The 16,499-nt window shown below is 45.2% G+C and overlaps 1 long non-coding RNA gene across 1 annotated transcript; it reads left to right on the top strand.

The window, feature by feature from the left end:
• Positions 1–1,722: 1,722 nt before the first annotated feature.
• LOC123738715 (uncharacterized) lies at positions 1,723–4,097 on the top strand. The gene is made up of 2 exons (XR_006767513.1): positions 1,723–2,185; positions 2,601–4,097. It is a non-coding gene; the product is annotated as an uncharacterized lncRNA (long non-coding RNA).
• The last annotated feature ends 12,402 nt before the right edge of the window (positions 4,098–16,499 follow it).

The raw sequence follows: 16,499 nt of genomic DNA, 5'->3' as shown, positions 1-16,499 counted from the left end.
GGGCCTCTTTCATTTGATAAACCACGAACAAATGAAAGAGAGCGATGAAATTAAATATATCTGTAGACATACAGTTGAAGTCGGAAGTTTACATACACCTTAGCAAAATACATTTAAACTCAGTTTTCAAAATTCCTGACATTTAATCCTAGTAAAAATTCCGTTTTAGGTCAGTTAGGATCACCACTTTATTTTAAGAATGTGAAATGTCAGAATAGAAGTAGAGAGAATGATATATTTCAGCTTTTATTTCCTTCATCACATTCCGAGTGGATCAGAAGTTTACATACACTCAATTACTATTTGGTAGCATTGCCTTTAAATTGTTTAACTTGGGTCAAACGTTTCGGGTAGCCTTCCACAAGCTTCCCACAATAAGTTGGGTGAATTTTGGCCCATTCCTCCTGACAGAGCTGGTGTAACTGAGTCAGGTTTGTAGACCTCCTTGCTTGCACACGCTTTTTCAGTTCTGCCCACAAATGTTCTATAGGATTGAGGTCAGGGCTTTATGATGGCCACTCCAATACCTTGACTTTGTTGTCCTTAAGCCATTTTGCCACAACTTTGGAAGTATGCTTGGGGTCATTGTCCATTTGGAAGACCCATTTGCGACCAAGCTTTAACTTCCTGACTGATGTCTTGAGATGTTGCTTCAATATATCCACATAATTTTCCTCCCTCATAATGCCATTTATTTTTTGAGGTGCACCAGTCCCTCCTGCAGCAAAGCACCCCCCAACATGATGCTGCCACCCTGTGCTTCATGTTTGGGATGGTGTTCTTCAGGCTTGCAAGCCTCCCCTTTTCCCTCCAAACATAACGATGGTCATTATGACCAAACAGTTCTATTTTTGTTTCATCAGACCAGAGGACATTTCTCCAAAAAGTACAATCTTTGTCCCCATGTGCAGTTGCAAACCGTAGTCTGGCTTTTTTATGGCGGTTTTGTAGCAGAGGCTTCTTCCTTGCTGAGCGGCCTTTCAGGTTATGTCAATATAGGACTAGTTTTACTGTGGATATAGATACGTTTTGTACCTGTTTCCTGCAGCATCTCCACAAGGTCCTTTGCTGTTGTTCTGGGATTGATTTGCACTTTTTGCACCGAAGTACATTCATCTCCAGGAGACAGACTGCGTCTCCTTCCTGAGCGGTATGACGGCTGCGTGGTCCAATGGTGTTTATACTTGCGTACTATTGTTTGTACAGATGAACGTGGTACCTTCAGGAGTTTGGAAATTGCTCCCAAGGATGAACCAGACTTGTGGAGGTCCACAATTCTTTTTCTGAGGTCTTAGCTGATTTCTTTAGATTTTCCCATGATGTCAAGCGAAGAGGCACTGAGTTTGAAGGTAGGCCTTGAAATACATCCACAGGTACACCTCCAATTGACTCAAATGATGTCAATTAGCCTATCAGAAGCTTCTAAAGCCATGACATAATTTTCTGGAATTTTCCAAGCTGTTTAAAGACACATTCAACTTAGCATATGTAAACTTCTGACCCACTGGAATTGTGATACAGTGAATTATAAGTCAAATAATCTGTCTGTAAACAATTGTTGGAAAAATGCCTTGTATCATGCACAAAGTAGATGTCCTAAACGACTTGCCAAAACTACAGTTTGTTAACAAGAAATGTATGGAGTGGTTGAAAAACAAGTTTTAATGACTCCATCCTAAGTGTATGTAAACTTCCGACTTCAACTGTATATATATTTATATTTAAGGGGTTTGTGGTATATGGCCAATATACCACGGCTAAGGGCTGTTCTTAGGCAGAACGCAACACAGAGTGCCTGGAGGTGCCTTATTGCTATTATAAACTGGTTACCAACATAATTAGAGAAGTAAAAATAATTGTTTTGACATACCCGTGGTATACGGTCTGATATATCACAGCATCAGCCAATCAGCATTTAGGGCTCGAACCACCCAGTTTCTAAATATATATATATACGCCTGTAGATAACAACAACGTTACTGTCATTAAGTTTATTCAGAAAGGGAATGTGTCTGTGGAATAAATGACGTGGCTCGTAGACGTTTATATAATGTTTCTGTCATATATTTTATCTCCTAAAGATGAGTTTCAACCTGGCTTCATCACGTTCAGAGCCATAAATACCGAACGAGCAGCCACGGCCATCTGCTCTGGGGTCAAACCAATCGGCTGCAACGCTGAACATGTGAGTTCAAAGGAACAATCGTGGTATTTTTTAAGGCAAATAATTATGTGTGTGTGTGTCTGTGTGTGTCTGTGTGTCTGTTTGTGTGTGTCTGTGTGTCTCTGTGTGTGTGTATGTGTGTGTATCTGTGTCTCTGTGAGTGTGTATGTGTGTGTGTCTGTGTGTTTGTGTGTGTCTGTGTGTTTGTGTGTGTGTGTGTCTGTGTGTTTGTGTGTGTGTGTGTCTGTGTGTGTGTCTCTGTGAGTGTGTATGTGTGTGTGTTTGTGTGTGTGTGTGTGTGTCTGTGTGTGCAAGCATTAGATGGCATGCATGTGTTCATCTGTTTCATAGTGTCTGTGTGTGTGTGTGTGTGTGTGTGTGTGTGTGTGTGTGTGTGTGTGTGTGTGTGTGTGTGTGTGTGTGTGTGTGTGTGTAGTACTGTATAGGTGGTGGTGGACACTTCCCTGAGGCTGCTCCCATACAGTGTGGTGACTTCACTGGCTTTGACGGGAACGGTTACGGGACCAACATAGGCTGGAGTGCGTCCAGGGAGATCACCGAAGCTGCTGTGCTGCTCTTCTACCGTTAAATTCCATCCTAAAACCGTTTACTATGTTCTATACACTGTAAGGAATACAACTATATTGTCCAAAAGAAACTAACCATTCTATGGTATTGAATAGAAAACTAACCATTCTATGGTATTGAATAGAAAACTAACCATTCCATGGTGTTGAATAGAAAACTAACCATTCTCTGGTATTGAATAGAAAACTAACCATTCCATGGTATTGAATAGAAAACTAACCATTCCATGGTATTGAATAGAAAACTAACCATTCCATGGTATTGAATAGAAAACTAACCATTCTATGGTATTGAATAGAAAACTAACCATTCCATGGTATTGAATAGAAAACTAACCATTCCATGGTATTGAATAGAAAACTAACCATTCTATGGTATTGAATAGAAAACTAACCATTCCATGGTATTGAATAGAAAACTAACCATTCCATGGTATTGAATAGAAAACTAACCATTCCATGGTATTGAATAGAAAACTAACCATTCCATGGTATTGAATAGAAAACTAACCATTCTATGGTATTGAATAGAAAACTAACCATTCCATGGTATTGAATAGAAAACTAACCATTCCATGGTATTGAATAGAAAACGAACCATTCCATGGTATTGAATAGAAAACTAACCATTCCATGGTATTGAATAGAAAACTAACCATTCCATGGTATTGAATAGAAAACTAACCATTCCATGGTATTGAATAGAAAACTAACCATTCCATGGTATTGAATAGAAAACTAACCATTCTATGGTATTGAATAGAAAACTAACCATTCCATGGTATTGAATAGAAAACTAACCATTCCATGGTATTGAATAGAAAACTAACCATTCCATGGTATTGAATAGAAAACTAACCATTCCATGGTATTGAATAGAAAACTAACCATTCCATGGTATTGAATAGGAAACTAACCATTCTATGGTATTGAATAGAAAACTAACCATTCCATGGTATTGAATAGAAAACTAACCATTCCATGGTATTGAATAGAAAACTAACCATTCCATGGTATTGAATAGAAAACTAACCATTCCATGGTATTGAATAGAAAACTAACCATTCCATGGTATTGAATAGGAAACTAACCATTCCATGGTATTGAATAGAAAACTAACCATTCCATGGTATTGAATAGAAAACTAACCATTCCATGGTATTGAATAGAAAACTAACCATTCCATGGTATTGAATAGAAAACTAACCATTCCATGGTATTGAATAGAAAACTAACCATTCCATGGTATTGAATAGAAAACTAACCATTCTATGGTATTGAATAGAAAACTAACCATTCCATGGTATTGAATAGAAAACTAACCATTCCATGGTATTGAATAGAAAACTAACCATTCCATGGTATTGAATAGAAAACTAACCATCTCTGCCATCAACATACTTGTATTAAGATTTGTTGTCGTTTGTTTTATGAAATCCCCTGTTTGATAAATTGTTGTAACGGAAACAACTTCTCTGTGGTTATTATAGAGGTAGCATTAATTCACTGAATGTGCTGTACAAATACAACTGCATATACACTGCTCAAAAAATAAAGGGAACACTTAAACAACACAATGTAACTCCAAGTCAATCACACTTCTGTGAAATCAAACTGTCCACTTAGGAAGCAACACTGATTGACAATAAATTTCACATGCTGTTGTGCAAATGGAATAGACAACAGGTGGAAATTATAGGCAATTAGCAAGACACCCCCAATAAAGGAGTGGTTCTGCAGGTGTGGACCACAGACCACTTCTCAGTTCCTATGCTTCCTGGCTGATGTGTTGGTCACTTTTGAATGCTGGCGGTGCTTTCACTCTAGTGGTAGCATGAAACGGAGTCTAAAACCCACACAAGTGGCTCAGGAAGTGCAGCTCATCCAGGATGGCACATCAATGTCAACTGTGGCAAGAAGGTTTGCTGTGTCTGTCAGCGTAGTGTCCAGAGCATGGAGGCGCTACCAGGAGACAGGCCAGTACATCAGGAGACGTGGAGGAGGCTGTAGGAGGGCAACAACCCAGCAGCAGGACCGCTACCTCCGCCTTTGTGCAAGGAGGAGCAGGAGAAGCACTGCCAGAGCCCTGCAAAATGACCTCCAGCAGGCCACAAATGTGCATGTGTCTGCTCAAACGGTCAGAAACAGACTCCATGAGGGTGGTATGAGGGCCCAACGTCCACAGGTGGGGGTTGTGCTTACAGCCCAACACCGTGCAGGATGTTTGGCATTTGCCAGAGAACACCAAGATTGGCAAATTCGCCACTGGCGCCCTGTGCTCTTCACTGATGAAAGCAGGTTCACACTGGGCACGTGACAGACGTGACAGAGTCTGGAGACGCCGTGGAGAACGTTATGCTGCCTGCAACATCCTCCAGCATGACCGGTTTGGCGGTGGGTCAGTCATGGTGTGGGGTGGCATTTCTTTAGGGGGCCGATACAGCCCTCCATGTGCTCGCCAGAGGTAGCCTGACTGCCATTAGGTACCGAGATGAGATCCTCAGACCCCTTGTGAGACCATATGCTGGTGCGGTTGGCCCTGGGTTCCTCCTAATGCAAGACAACGCTAGACCTCATGTGGCTGGAGTGTGTCAGCAGTTCCTGCAAGAGGAAGGCATTGATGCTATGGACTGTCCCGCCCGTTCCCCAGACCTGAATCCAATTGAGCACATCTGGGACATCATGTCTCGCTCCATCCACCAACGCCACATTGCACCACAGACTGTGCAGGAGTTGGCGGATGCTTTAGTCCAGGTCTGGGAGGAGATCCCTCAGGAGACCATCTGCCACCTCATCAGGAGCACGCCCAGGCGTTGTAGGGAGGTCATACAGGCACGTGGAGGCCACACACACTACTGAGCCTCATTTTGACTTGTTTTAATGACATTACATCAAAGTTGGATCAGCCTGTAGTGTGGTTTTCCACTTTAATTTTGAGTGTGACTCCAAATCCAGACCTCCATGGGTTGATAAATTAGATTTCCATTGATTATTTTTGTGTGATTTTGTTGTCAGAACATTCAACTATGTAAAGAAAAAAGTATTTAATAAGATTATTTCTTTCATTCAGATCTAGGATGTGTTGTTTAAGTGTTCCCTTTATTTTTTTGAACAGTGTATATACTGTTCATATCCAGTATTACTGCATGTTAATCCATTGTATACCTTTTGAATTGTAGTGTTGGTTGTTGGCCACTAGGTGTCGGTGGTGATCCAGATAAAGAAATCAAATCAAATTGTGTTAGTATTAGTCACATGCGCCGAATACAACAGGTGAAATGTGAAACGCTTACTTAGAAAAATCCCCCACCCCCAATTTTTTCTTCAAATAATTAAAGAGCAGCAGTAAAATAACAATAGTGAGGCTATATACAGGGGGTACCAGTACAGAGTCAATGTGGAGGCTATATACAGGGGTACCGGTACAGAGTCAATGTGGAGGCTATATACAGGGGGTACCAGTACAGAGTCAATGTGGAGGCTATATACAGGGGTACCAGTACAGAGTCAATGTGGAGGATATATACAGGAGGTACCGGTACAGAGTCAATGTGGAGGCTATATACAGGGGGTACCGGTACAGAGTCATAGTGGAGACTATATACAGGGGGTACCGGTACAGAGTCAATGTGGAGGCTATATACAGGGGTACTGGTACAGAGTCAATGTGGAGGCTATATACAGGGGTACTGGTACAGAGTCAATGTGGAGGCTATATACAAGGGTACCAGTAGAGTCAATGTGGAGGCTATATACAGGAGGTACCAGTACAGAGTCAATGTGGAGGCTATATAAAGGGGGGTACTGGTACAGAGTCAATGTGGAGGCTATATACAGGAGGTACCAGTACAGAGTCAATGTGGAGGCTATATACAGGGGTACCAGTACAGAGTCAATGTGGAGGATATATACAGGAGGTACCGGTACAGACTCAATGTGGAGGCTATATACAGGAGGTCCAGTACAGAGTCAATGTGGAGGCTATATACAGGGGGTACCGGTACAGAGTCAATGTGGAGGCTCTATACAGGGGTACCAGTACAGAGTCAATGTGGAGGATATATACAGGAGGTACCGGTACAGAGTCAATGTGGAGGCTATATACAGGGGGTACCGGTACAGAGTCATAGTGGAGACTATATACAGGGGGTACCGGTACAGAGTCAATGTGGAGGCTATATACAGGGGTACTGGTACAGAGTCAATGTGGAGGCTATATACAGGGGTACTGGTACAGAGTCAATGTGGAGGCTATATACAGGGGGTACCGGTACAGAGTCATTGTGGAGACTATATACAGGGGGTACCGGTACAGAGTCAATGTGCGGGGCACCGGTTAGTTGAGGTAATTGAGGTAATATGTACATGTAGGTAGAGTTATTAAAGTGACTATGCATAGATAATAACAGAGAGTAGCAGCAGCATAAGGGGGAGGGGGGGGTGCAAATAGTTTGGGTAGCAACTTTGACACAGGGTCCATGTCAAAGTGAAAGTGCTCATTTTGCCTCCCTCCCAAATGCCACCCTATACCCTATGTGGCCGATCTATCCCAAAGGGCTCTGTTCAAAATTGATCCCCTATATAGGAGATAGGGTGTCATTTGTCTTGTTGTCTACTCTAGATCGTCTATTTTGGTCTAGACTTGGTCGGCTAGTTTGGTCTAGACTTGGTCGGCTAGTTTGGTCTAGTCTTGGTTGTCTAGTTTGGTCTAGTTTGGTCTGGTCTTGGTCGTCTAGTTTAGTCTAGTTTGGTCTAGTCTTGGTTGTCTAGTTTGGTCTAGTCTTGGTTGTCTAGTTTGGTCTAGTCTTGGTCGTCTAGTTTGGTCTGGTCTTGGTCGTCTAGTTTAGTCTAGTTTGGTCTGGTCTTGGTCGTCTAGTTTGGTCTGGTCCTGGTCGTCTAATTTAGTCTAGTTTGGTCTGGTCTTGGTCGTCTAGTTCGGTTTTTAGATTATCTAGTCCTCTTTACCTAGCTACTGCCACCATCTGCTAGGTTTGTTTACCTAGCTACTGCCACCATCTGCTAGGTTTGTTTACCTAACTACTGCCACCATCTGCTAGGTTTGTTACCTAGCTACTGCCACCATCTGCTAGGTTTGTTTACCTAGCTACTGCCACCATCTGCTAGGTTTGTTTACCTAGCTACTGACACCATCTGCTAGGTTTGTTTACCTAGCTACTGCCACCATCTGCTAGGTTTGTTTACCTAACTACTGCCACCATCTGCTAGGTTTGTTACCTAGCTACTGCCACCATCTGCTAGGTTTGTTTACCTAGCTACTGCCACCATCTGCTAGGTTTGTTTACCTAGCTACTGCCACCATCTGCTAGGTTTGTTTACCTAGCTACTGACACCATCTGCTAGGTTTGTTTACCTAGCTACTGCCACCATCTGCTAGGTTTGTTTACCTAGCTACTGCCACCATCTGCTAGGTTTGTTTACCTAGCTACTGACACCATCTGCTAGGTTTGTTTACCTAGCTACTGCCACCATCTGCTAGGTTTGTTTACCTAGCTACTTCCACCATATCAAATCAAATGTTATTAGTCACATGCGCCGAATACAACAGGTGTCGACCTTACAGTGAAATGTTTACTTACGAGCCCCTAACCAACAATGCAGTTTCAATAAAATTATGGATAAGAATAAGAGATAAAAGTAACTAGTAATTAAAGAGCAGCAGTAAAATAACAATAGCGAGACTATATACAGGGGGGTACCGATACTGATTCAATGAGCGTGGGCACCGGTTAGTTGAAGTAGTATGTACATGTAGGTAGAGTTATTAAAGTGACTATGCATAGATAATAGTAACAGAGAGTAGCAGCGGTGTAAAGAGGGGGGAGGGGGGGAAATGCGAATAGTCTGGGTAGCCATTTGATTAGATGTTCAGGAGTCTTACGGTTTGGGGGTAGAAGCTGTATAGAAGCCTCTTGGACCTAGACTTGGCGCTCCAGTACCACTTGCCGTGCGGAAGCAGAGAACAGTCTATGACTAGGGTGGCTGGAATCTTTGACAATTTTTAGGGCCTTCCTCTGACACTGCCTTGTATAGAGGTCCTCGATGGCAGGAAGCTTGGTCCCAGGGACGTACTGGGCCGTTCGCACTACCCTCTGTAGTGCCTTGCGGTCAAAGGCCAAGAAGTTGCAATACCAGGGAGTGATGCAGCCAGTCAGGATGCTCTCAATAGTGCAGCTGAAGAACCTTTTGAGGACCCATGCCAAATCTTTTCAAATCTTTTTTGTCTCCTGAGGGGAAATAGGTATTGTCGTGCCCTCTTTTTTATTTTTATTTTATTTCACCTTTATTTAACCAGGTAGGCTAGTTGAGAACAAGTTCTCATTTACAACTGCGACCTGGCCAAGATAAAGCAAAGCAGTGCGACAAAAACAACAACACAGAGTTGCATATGGGATAAACAAACGTACAGTCAATAACACAATAGAAAATCTGTATATAGTGTGTGCAAATTAAGTAAGGAGGTAAGGCAATAAATAGGCCATAGTGGCAAAGTAATTCAAATTTAGAAATGAACACTGGAGTGATAGGTGTGCAGATGAGGATGTGCAAGTAGAGATGCTGGTGTGCAAAAGAGCAGAAAAAATAATATATGGGGATGAGGTAGGTAGTAAGTTGGATGGGCTATTTACAGATGGGCTGTGTACAGCTGCAGCGATCGGTAAGCTGCTCTGACAGCCGATGCTTGAAGTTAGTGAGGGAGATATAAGTCAGGAATTTTTGCAATTAGTTCCAGTCACTGGCAGCAGAGAACTGGAAGGAATAGCGGCCAAAGGGGGTGTTGGCTTTGGGGGTGACCAGTGAAATATACCTGCTGGAGCGCATGCTACGGGTGGGTGCTGCTATGGTGACCAGTGAGCTGAGATAAGGCGGGGCTTTACCTAGCAAAGACTTATAGATGACCTGGAGCCAGTGGGTTTGGCGACGAAAATGTAGCGAGGACCAGCCAACGACATCATACAGGTCGCAGTGGTGGGTAGTATATGGGGCTTTGGTGACAAAATGGATGGCACTGTGATAGACTGCATCCAATTTGCTGAGTAGAGTATTGGAGGTTGTTTTGTAAATGACATCGCCAAAGTCAAGGGTTGACAGGATAGTCAGTTTTACGAGGGTATGTTCGGCAGCATGAGTGAAGGAGGCTTCGTTGCGAAGTAGGAAGCCGATTCTAGATTTAACTTTGGATTGAAGATGCTTAATGTGAGTCTGGAAGGAGAGTTTACAGTCTAGCCAGGTATTTATAGTTGTCCACATATTCTAAATCTGGTGGGCGGGTGGGTGCAGGCTGAAGAGTTGGTTGTCGGGTGAAGAGTATGCATTTAGTTTTACTAGCGTTTAAGAGCAGTTGGAGGCCACGGAAGGAGAGTTGTATGGCATTGAAGCTCGTCTGGAGGTTTGTTAGCACAGTGTCCAAAGACGGGCCAGATGTATACAGAATGGTGTCGTCTGCGTAGAGGTGGATCAGAGAATCACCAGCAGCAAGAGCGACATCATTGATATATACAGAGAAAAGACTCGGCCTGAGAATTTAACGCTGTGGCACCCCCATAGAGACTGCCAGAGGTCCGGACAACAGGCCCTCCGATTTGACACACTGAACTCTATCTGAGAAGTAGTCAGTGAACCAAGCGAGACAGTCATTAGAGAAACCAAGGCTGTTGAGTCTGCCGATGAGAATACATCTCACAACTGTCTTGGTGTGCTTGGACCATATTAGTTTGTTGGTGACGTGGACACCAAGGAACTTGAAGCTCTCAGCCTGCTCCACTGCAGCCCCGTAGATGAGAATGGGGGCGTGCTCGGTCCTCTTTTTCCTGTAGTCCACAATCATCTCCTTTGTCTTGCTAGGTTTAGCATTTTCAAACCAAAAACATCAATGTACCAGATATTAGCATGTGTTAAATGTCATGCCCAAGGCCACGACTCAATCCAAAAACATCAATGTACTAGATATTAGCATGTTAGAAATGTCATGCCCAAGGCCACGTCTCAATCTGAGGCACGTTATGGAGCAGAGTACTGGACATACTACAATGAGCCTTTAAAAGGCATTTTCCCCAATGTTCAAGGATATCGCCTTCATGGTAAACACTGTGAATGTTGGCTCAAGTGTAAATTAAAAGTCAAATGCAATGTGCTGCTCTATAACGCACCTTGGATTGAATCCCGAGCCTGAGTATAAATTAAAAATTCAACTTTAAGATGTTTCAAGGAGCTTTTAATGTCAAAGTCAAACTTTTACACACATCATCATCATCATCATCATCATCATCAAACCGTTCTGTAACATCAACTCCTCGGCTGTGACTGAAATGGGACCCTTTTCCCTCTATAGTGAACTACTGTTGACCAGGGCCCTCTATAGTCCACTACTGTTGACCAGGGCCCTCTATAGTCCACTACTGTTGACCAGGGCCCTCTATAGTCCACTACTGTTGACCAGGGCCCTCTATAGTCCACTACTGTTGACCAGGGCCCTCTATAGTGAACTACTGTTGACCAGGGCCCTCTATAGTCCAGTACTGTTGACCAGGGCCCTCTATAGTCCACTACTGTTGACCAGGGCCCTCTATAGTCCACTACTGTTGACCAGGGCCCTCTATAGTCCAGTACTGTTGACCAGGGCCCTCTATAGTCCACTACTGTTGACCAGGGCCCTCTATAGTCCACCACTGTTGACCAGGGCCCTCTATAGTCCACTACTGTTGACCAGGGCCCTCTATAGTCCAGTACTGTTGACCAGGGCCCTCTATAGTCCACTACTGTTGACCAGGGCCCTCTATAGTCCACTACTGTTGACCAGGGCCCTCTATAGTCCAGTACTGTTGACCAGGGCCCTCTATAGTCCACTACTGTTGACCAGGGCCCTCTATAGTCCACCACTGTTGACCAGGGCCCTCTATAGTCCACTACTGTTGACCAGGGCCCTCTATAGTCCACTACTGTTGACCAGGGCCCTCTATAGTGAACTACTGTTGACCAGGGCCCTCTATAGTCCACTACTGTTGACCAGGGCCCTCTATAGTGAACTACTGTTGACCAGGGCCCTCTATAGTCCAGTACTGTTGACCAGGGCCCTCTATAGTCCACTACTGTTGACCAGGGCCCTCTATAGTCCACTACTGTTGACCAGGGCCCTCTATAGTCCACTACTGTTGACCAGGGCCCTCTATAGTCCACTACTGTTGACCAGGGCCCTCTATAGTCCACTACTGTTGACCAGGGCCCTCTATAGTGAACTACTGTTGACCAGGGCCCTCTATAGTCCAGTACTGTTGACCAGGGCCCTCTATAGTCCACTACTGTTGACCAGGGCCCTCTATAGTCCACTACTGTTGACCAGGGCCCTCTATAGTGAACTACTGTTGACCAGGGCCCTCTATAGTCCACTACTGTTGACCAGGGCCCTCTATAGTCCACTACTGTTGACCAGGGCCCTCTATAGTCCACTACTGTTGACCAGGGCCCTCTATAGTCCACTACTGTTGACCAGGGCCCTCTATAGTCCAGTACTGTTGACCAGGGCCCTCTATAGTGAACTACTGTTGACCAGGGCCCTCTATAGTCCACTACTGTTGACCAGGGCCCTCTATAGTGAACTACTGTTGACCAGGGCCCTATATAGTCCACTACTGTTGACCAGGGCCCTCTATAGTCCACTACTGTTGACCAGGGCCCTCTATAGTCCACTACTGTTGACCAGGGCCCTCTATAGTCCACTACTGTTGACCAGGGCCCTCTATAGTGAACTACTGTTGACCAGGGCCCTCTATAGTCCACTACTGTTGACCAGGGCCCTCTATTGTCCTCCATACTGTATAAGGAATAGGGTACCATTTCTGGAAGCACACCTCTTCCTCGTAATCATTAGCAAATGCATTTAGTTGAATAATTAATGAATACCAGTTAATAATAGAGCAGCAACAGATAAATAAAAAAAGAGAAAATCAAGAGGAAAAAAAATGTTTTTTTCTTTTAATGCAAAATTGAAACAGGTAAAACATGCCTTTTTGTCTGTTGTGAACATTGTTCGCTGTTCTGCGTGTTCTACGGGTTCCTGGCTTCTACTGGGTAGTTCTTACGGTTCTATAGATGGCTATTAGGTAATCGACCAATCAGGAGTTCAAAAGGCAGTAGTGCACTATATTCCCTATATAGTGCACTACTTGGGCGACACTGGTCAAAAGTAGTGCACTATATAGGGTGCCATTTAGGATGCACAACGAGGTGTCACCTTTCAAAAATAAAGTCCTAAACAGGTGAATGCAAATATCTCTTTAAGACGTCATTAACCTTGTTATCACCCTGTCCTCAATCAACAAGCCTGTTATCACCCTGTCCTCTCTCTCTCCAGGCCTGTTATCACCCTGTCCTCTCTCTCTCCAGGCCTGTTATCACCCTGTCCTCTCTCTCTCTCCAGGCCTGTTATCACCCTGTCCTCTCTCTCTCCAGGCCTGTTATCACCCTGTCCTCTCTCTCTCCTGGCCTGTTATCACCCTGTCCTCTCTCTCTCCAGGCCTGTTATCACCCTGTCCTCTCTCTCTCCTGGCCTGTTATCACCCTGTCCTCTCTCTCTCCAGGCCTGTTATCACCCTGTCCTCTCTCTCTCCAGGCCTGTTATCACCCTGTCCTCTCTCTCTCCAGGCCTGTTATCACCCTGTCCTCTCTCTCTCTCAGGCCTGTTATCACCCTGTCCTCTCTCTCTCCAGGCCTGTTATCACCCTGTCCTCTCTCTCTCCAGGCCTGTTATCACCCTGCCCTCTCTCTCTCCAGGCCTGTTATCACCCTGTCCTCTCTCTCTCCAGGCCTGTTATCACCCTGTCCTCTCTCTCTCCAGGCCTGTTATCACCCTGTCCTCTCTCTATCCAGGCCTGTTATCACCCTGTCCTCTCTCTCTCCAGGCCTGTTATCACCCCTGTCCTCTCTCTCTCCAGGCCTGTTATCACCCTGTCCTCTCTCTCCAGGCCTGTTATCACCCCTGTCCTCTCTCTCCAGGCCTGTTATCACTCTGTCCTCTCTCTCTCCAGGCCTGTTATCACCCTGTCCTCTCTCTCTCCAGGCCTGTTATCACCCTGTCCTCTCTCTCTCCAGGCCTGTTATCACCCTGTCCTCTCTATCCAGGCCTGTTATCACCCTGTCCTCTCTCTATCCAGGCCTGTTATCACCCTGTCCTCTCTCTCTCCAGGCCTGTTATCACCCTGTCCTCTCTCTCTCCAGGCCTGTTATCACCCTGTCCTCTCTCTCTCTCCTGGCCTGTTATCACCCCTGCCCTCTCTCTCTCCTGGCCTGTTATCACCCTGTCCTCTCTCAACAAGCCTGTTATCACCCTGTCCTCTCTCTCTCCTGGCCTGTTATCACTCTGTCCTCTCTCTCTCCTGGCCTGTTATCACCCTGTCCTCTCTCTCTCCAGGCCTGTTATCACCCTGTCCTCTCTATCCAGGCCTGTTATCACCGTCCTCTCTCTCTCCAGGCCTGTTATCACCCTGTCCTCTCTCTCTCCAGGCCTGTTATCACCCTGTCCTCTCTCTCTCCAGGCCTGTTATCACCCTGTCCTCTCTCTCCAGGCCTGTTATCACCCTGTCCTCTCTCTCTCCAGGCCTGTTATCACCCTGTCCTCTCTCTCTCCAGGCCTGTTATCACCCTGTCCTCTCTCTCTCCAGGCCTGTTATCACCCTGTCCTCTCTCTCTCCAGGCCTGTTATCACCCTGTCCTCTCTCTCTCCAGGCCTGTTATCACCCCTGTCCTCTCTCTCTCCAGGCCTGTTATCACCCTGTCCTCTCTCTCTCCAGGCCTGTTATCACCCTGTCCTCTCTCTCTCTCCAGGCCTGTTATCACCCTGTCCTCTCTCTCTCAACAAGCCTGTTATCACCCCTGTCCTCTCTCTCCAGGCCTGTTATCACCCTGTCCTCTCTCTCTCCAGGCCTGTTATCACCCTGTCCTCTCTCTATCCAGGCCTGTTATCACCCTGTCCTCTCTCTCTCAACAAGCCTGTTATCACCCTGTCCTCTCTCTCCAGGCCTGTTATCACCCTGTCCTCTCTCTCTCCAGGCCTGTTATCACCCTGTCCTCTCTCTATCCAGGCCTGTTATCACCCTGTCCTCTCTCTCTCAACAAGCCTGTTATCACCCTGTCCTCTCTCTATCCAGGCCTGTTATCACCCTGTCCTCTCTCTATCCAGGCCTGTTATCACCCTGTCCTCTCTCTCTCAACAAGCCTGTTATCACCCTGTCCTCTCTCTCTCCAGGCCCACATAACAGGGCTAAGAAGAAGTGATTTAAATTGTCTTTAAACGTGCAGTATATAAAACACACATACTCCCACACTGTGCCAGCCTCCCAAATGGAACCCTAATCCCTGCACACTTCACGACTTCAGCCAACTTTTGACGACTGACCCCCTATATGGCTTCTATAGGGAATAGGGTGCCATACCGGACGCAGACACAGATTCATGTACACTGTTCCTATAGGTCCGTGTTAGGCCGGGAAGGAAAGGTAGGGTAGTATGGTAGTAGGGTAGGATGTCTGTACGAGACTCTGCATTAAAACAGCAGTTTGACTTCCCGGAAGAAAAGATCTGTCTTGTAATAAACACAAATCATTGTTTTCAGAGTCTCTTGTAGCAAAGTTCTCCTGGTCCGTTAGGGTTAACTCAGCTCCTGAATCCAGACCCCGACCCTGTGGGATGGAATCCAGCTCCATGATTTCCATATATCCAGGGACCGTGTGGTCATGGTTACTACATAGTATGTACTAGATATCAGTGGCTCAAGGTGAGCTAGAAAACCCTGTAGGATTATGGCATAGACAGACCAATCCCCTTCGAGCATTCCGGATTGGAACCCAACCTTCTGGAACTAGAACCCACACAGAACTTCCGTCCATTGTCACATCAGCGCACCGCTGAGTCCAGTCCACCAATCACAGAGCTTCAGAGACAGCAGGTTGGGAGACAAGAGGTTAGAGGGAGGAAGGGTTGAGAAGGTCAGTGACACCATAGAGAAGAGTGGAGAGAGAGATAGGGGCACCATAGAACTACAACTCAATTCTAACTCACATTCTGGGGGATTGAATTAGAACTCAATTCTAAATCGAATTCTAAGGGATTGAATTAGAACTCAATTCTAATTCTAAGGGAGAATTCATGGTTTTGTTTTCATGTAGAAACCTAGCGGCTTGCTTTACAAATGACGTACTGTACACATTGTGTCAAGTCTTACCTGAGAGTTGGTTAGTGTGTAACTGAAGTTAAAGTCACTGATTATATGGTGCGTGATCTTTCTTTAGACTGTTAAGGTGTAGCTCCTGGCTTCCTTTTAGAAAGGAGACAAGGAGAGGATTCTACTTTAGACTATTAAGGTGTAGCTCCTGGCTTCCTTTTAGAAAGGAGACAAGGAGAGGATGCTACTTTAGACTATTAAGGTGTAGCCCCTGGCTTCCTTTTAGAAAGGAGACAAGGAGAGGATTCTACTTTAGACTATTAAGGTGTAGCTCCTGGCTTCCTTTTAGAAAGGAGACAAGGAGAGGATTCTACTTTAGACTATTAAGGTGTAGCCCCTGGCTTCCTTTTAGAAAGGAGACAAGGAGAGGATTCTACTTTAGACTGTTAAGGTGTAGCTCCTGGCTTCCTTTTAGAAAGGAGACAAGGAGAGGATGCTACTTTAGACTATTAAGGTGTAGCCCCTGGACTCTACCGTCCTTCCACGCATCCCGTCAACGTGAGGAGTTTCTCAT

The sequence above is a fragment of the Salmo salar genome, unplaced genomic scaffold, assembly GCF_905237065.1.
Source record: "Salmo salar unplaced genomic scaffold, Ssal_v3.1, whole genome shotgun sequence".
NCBI classification, from domain to species: Eukaryota; Metazoa; Chordata; class Actinopteri; order Salmoniformes; family Salmonidae; genus Salmo; species Salmo salar.
Note: the sequence above shows the minus strand (reverse complement) of the source record. Positions and strands in the feature narration are given on the sequence as shown.